This window comes from Orbicella franksi, chromosome 12, assembly GCF_964199315.1.
Source record: "Orbicella franksi chromosome 12, jaOrbFran1.1, whole genome shotgun sequence".
In the NCBI taxonomy this organism is placed as follows: Eukaryota; Metazoa; Cnidaria; class Anthozoa; order Scleractinia; family Merulinidae; genus Orbicella; species Orbicella franksi.
In genome coordinates, this window is record NC_138156.1 from 21,909,057 (window position 1) to 21,913,761 (window position 4,705).

The window sequence follows — 4,705 nt, forward strand, 5'->3', positions numbered from 1 at the left end:
GTGCGCAAATTTCACCTGGAGCCGATTATAACGTACTGTGTGTCCCTCAGTTGAGGTCTCATTAAGCTAAACTAGCAGTCAGTTGTACTTTCTTGACGTTCATAGCATGTTTCGGAGATTCGGAGTTAATCAACTGATAAATTTTAAACTGTGACTGCTTACATTCTGATGTTGGCGTTCTTGCCAGGCAGTATAATTTATCAACGTTATTGTCAATGTATGTTACGAATTCTCTGAAGTTATTGTATGTAGTTCAATTCTTATGTCAAGGTAACTGGCAACTTGAAAAAGACTAGTAACTTCATAATCAAAAAAGGCTGCGAAACAGGGTTTCAAAAATGCTTTCCACTTCTAACAAAAGACTTAGCCAGTTTTGCATTTGTGCTGAAGCGAAAAAGAATCGGAAAACTGGGCAAATGTTTAGTTCAAAAGGATGAATTTATATGAAAGTCTCACGTTCTATCAGTTTTATCGAGCAGATAGTAAGTTTCGCCTACCGAAGCTCTTTCACTTTTGATCTTACATAGTCATAATACATTGTTAACAAAAGCGTTCTGTGGGTCTTGTGTTCTTGCGTTCTTGTATCGAGCCTCGCTGATGCAAAACGTGTTAGGCAGCCAGACATCAGAAAATTACTCGAGAATTTGACAACTTCTCTGACTCACATATTGAGTTGGATCGACTTTTTTTCACTAGGTACATTTAGAAGACCGCCAAGTTCAGATTTTTGGAATTATAGTCACGATTGAAAATCGACTCAACAATTTCGATTTCGAGTCTTTTCACTTAAGCAACAATGAGCTGTCTGGTGACAGACCAATGTAATTATCTAGCCATGCATGTAGCTTATGGAGGTGCATTGTTTCGATGGACATAAGTGTTGCAAGGTATCCCGACGTGCCGAACAAACATCCCTTCGAGAGTGAGTAGCAATGCTTTCAGTCTCTGAATGATACGGAAACTGCTATTAGTACTGGCAATGTGGACCAGCCTGGTCCGAGTGCGACTTTAGTTTTAGGTTTTATGCAGGATGCCTGAAGGCGTTACTCGTAATCAGTTTGTTCCCCCGGGGGAGGTACTTTGGGAATTTCTGGGTGGGGATGTGCCGCTGGGACCCTGGAACCCTTAGCCTATACCAGAGCTAGTTCAGCTGAATTTTGCTACCCTATACTAGAGTAAACTCCCCAAATCCCCCATCTATCGACACTGTTGAGGCTGATTTGCGTAAATTTAAACTTGCTGATTTGATTTTTTTATATATATTTTTGAGTGGCAATTCCTGGTTTCCTTAGTCTAGGTAAAATCTTCAACCAACTAGTCAGTTTTGTGAAAAATGATACCCTATTCTAGACCCAAACGTTCTGATTTATATACCCTATCCTAGAGTAAACTGCTTGAAAACCATACCCTTCATAGCGGCACATACCTATATAGCCCATATATGGCAGTGCCCCCCCCCCCCCGGGTTTGTTCCATTCGTTATGCACGACGTACAATCTGCTTTCCATAGATTCCGTCAAGTCATTTAGTTTCATCGTGAATTGGGTGCGCAGGTTTGACCTGGAGTGGATTAAGGTACCGTATATCTCTCATTTGATGTCTCATAAAGACAAATTAGCGGTAAATTGCTCTTTTTCCCGACTTTCTTGACGTTAATTTACACCATGGTTAAGAGGTTCGGAGTTAATCAAGTGATCAATAAACAACTACTCTTTACACTTGTTGGCGTTCTTCCAATCCGTAGATACACGTACTGACTCCTTTGTAGTGATCGTATCTTGTTTAACAATTTGATCAAATTTAGTGACAACTTGAAAAAGAATGGAACTTCATAATCAACTAATACTGCGTAATGCAGGTTTAGGAATGCTTTCCACGGCCAATGAATTCCATTCAAACGTCTCCAGTTTTGGCAGTGTCTTGAAGAGGAGGAGATTCCGAATTCATAAAGATGGCAAACGAAAACTGAGCTAAAGTCAACCTTCACAGTCCGGTTGCTCAAAAGAGGGTTAAATAAACCTTGGATTAGAGTTAATCTGTAGAATTCTGTAACCAAGGTGAAACCTTGTTGAAAGCAGGGTTTGTGCGTTGGTTCGTTATTCTTGGCTAACTCGAGAAATGTCAGAAATCAAATTTCAGAGAAATTAATTCACGATTTTCAGATTTCCATACACGCACTTTAATTACTTGCGCAATCATAATTTGGCGCCATTTCAAAATCGAAAATTGTAAAGTACCTTTTCTCGACGCCTAATTTTAAGATCTCTTTTTCTGGAAAGTTGTTTGTTATGTCTCGCAAAACAATTGATAGCATGCATACATTTATTCATCGGGTAAAATGTTTATAATATTCCGTGTTGACGAATTTGGAGACGACGACTTACTGAGAGCCTGTCTAAGTTTTATGCAGGCTGCCCGAAGGCGTTACGCGTAATCGATTGGTTCCATTCATGTGCAACGCTTCTTGAAATGCACTCCGACACATAGATTCCCATAAAATCATTTAGTTTTATCGTCAATTGAACGCACAATTTTTACCTAGAGTCCAGAAAGGTACTGTTTGTTCCTCATTTGATGTCTCTTGAAAAATTAGCGAGCAATTGTCCTTTTTTGAGGGTTCCCTTTGGTTTGTAGCATGTTTGCGGAGTTAATCAACTGATAAGACCATACTTATTGTTTATAGTCTGCTTTCAATGTTGGCGTTGTTACAGAATCAGTAGTTTGTCAATCTTGTTTCAATGTATGTATTAGTGACAATTAATTTGAAAAACACTGGTAACTTGATAATCACCAAGCGCTGTGGAATGCATGCTTTCCAATGCTGATGTTACAACATTGAGACCTCGTCTATTTTTCCATCAGTTGTGTCGAGTTCGAGGAGGAGCAAAATTCGAATTCACAAAGTTGGCAAGCAAGAACTGATCAAAAGTATAGTTTAACAAGGTAAGCTTTGCAAAATTAGCTATCTGTTTTATTTAGCGGGTAGTAAGTTTTCCCTTACCGAAGCACTTTCACTTTTGCTTTTCCATAATTATAATACAATGTACAAAAAGCCAGCCCGGTGAGTTGCAGAGATTTGAATCGAGAATAGCTTATTAAAAAGCGCATAAGTCGGGGCACAAACCTATTTTTTCGGACTTTTGTAACGCTGGCATGGTCAGTAATGAAATGTGTATAAATTTAAGGAATAGTGAAAATGGACAAGAAATGCAGCTCATTTAACTATGAACAGAAAGGAAATTTAATATTTAGTAATGAATGTCATCTATTTCTAATGATGATTTTTCACATTCGCCAAGAGATATTTTACGCACTTTGTATTAAGCTACCGAAAGTCAAGAAAGTGGCGTCAGACCGCCAATTACGAGACTTCAGAAAATTATTCACACATTTGACAACTTCCTCTGGCTCACATATTGAGTTGGGTCGACCTTTTTCTGTAGGTGCATTGAGAGCGCCGTCTGTTGCAAACTGAAATATACGAACATGCAGTTTTAAGCTTATTTTCGAGATTAGTGTGGAAATTGAATACAGTATTCGGTAATTTCAATTTCGAATCTAGATCACTTAAAGAATGCTGAATTGTCTTGTTCGGACCATTGTAATTATATGCAGCCATATTTGTGGGAGGCCCATTGTTTCACTGGGTATAATAAGCGCTGTAAGGTATCCAGCAGTGACCAAACATCCCTTCGAGTGGGAATAGCAATGCTTCCAGTTGATGAATGATACGGAAACTGTTATTGTGGACCAATTTGGTCCTTGTGCGACTTTAGTATTAGGTTTTATATAGGATGCCCGAAGGCTTTACGTGATCAGTTTGTTCCATTCTCTCGAATTTCCTGTGAACCGTTTCTGAGAATGCACGCCGACGCATATTCCGCTTTCCATAAATTCACCGACATTGCGTCATTCAGTTTAATCGTATTAATCTAGCGGCAGAGTTTTTGCCAGGAGCCGATCAAGTCGATCAAGGTACTGCATGTCGCTCAGTTGATGTCTCTTTGAGGTAAATCAACAGGCAATTGTACTTTTGCAGGGTTTCTTTATGTTTATAGCTTGTTTAAGAGATGAGGAGTTAATCAACTGATCATTGAACAATCTAATGTTTACGGTCTGTTTTCAATGCTTGCGTCCTTTATCATCTTGCTGTAAATGTATGTTGTCGAATTCTCTGTGGTTATCATATGCAGTTTAATACTTTGATCAAGTTGAGTGACAATGAACTTGAAAAAGACTTGTGACTTCTCATAATTAATAGACCAACACTTATTGTGGAATGCATCTATTGTGGAATGATTACCATTACTGATATTATAGAGACTTTGCCAGTTGTTCAAAAGTCGTCATGAATTCGAGGAGAAGCAAAATTCGAATTCACAAAGCTAGAAAACTGGAAAATTTGGAAGGTTCTCAATTTACTTTATCAGGCGGATAGCATGGGTTGTAAGGTTTAACGCCAACCGAAGCACTTTCACTTTTGATTTTCTCATAATTATAATATATTGTTAAAAGAAGCATTTTGTGGATCTTGTGTTCTTGTATCGAGCCTGGCTGGTTAAAACGCTCACATGCAAGTCTTTAGCAGAGATCTATTATTTCGGACTTTTGTAACACTGATATAGCCCGTTGGAAAATGTGTATAAATTTGTAATGCCCAAGAAATGCATGCTCATTTAACCATGTTCAGTAATGAATGTCATAT

At 38.4% G+C, this 4,705-nt stretch overlaps 1 protein-coding gene across 3 annotated transcripts in view; it reads left to right on the top strand.

The window, feature by feature from the left end:
* Window positions 1–368: 368 nt before the first annotated feature.
* The window catches only part of LOC145462898 (uncharacterized), a 16,718-nt gene continuing 12,381 nt past the window's right edge, over window positions 369–4,705 (top strand). The window contains exons 1-2 of one of the 3 annotated variants that reach the window (XM_081446558.1): window positions 369–1,575; window positions 2,863–2,943. The gene's annotated coding sequence lies outside the window, so the exon portion shown is untranslated. The other 2 variants (XM_081446557.1, XM_081446559.1) reach the window with 2 other exon arrangements.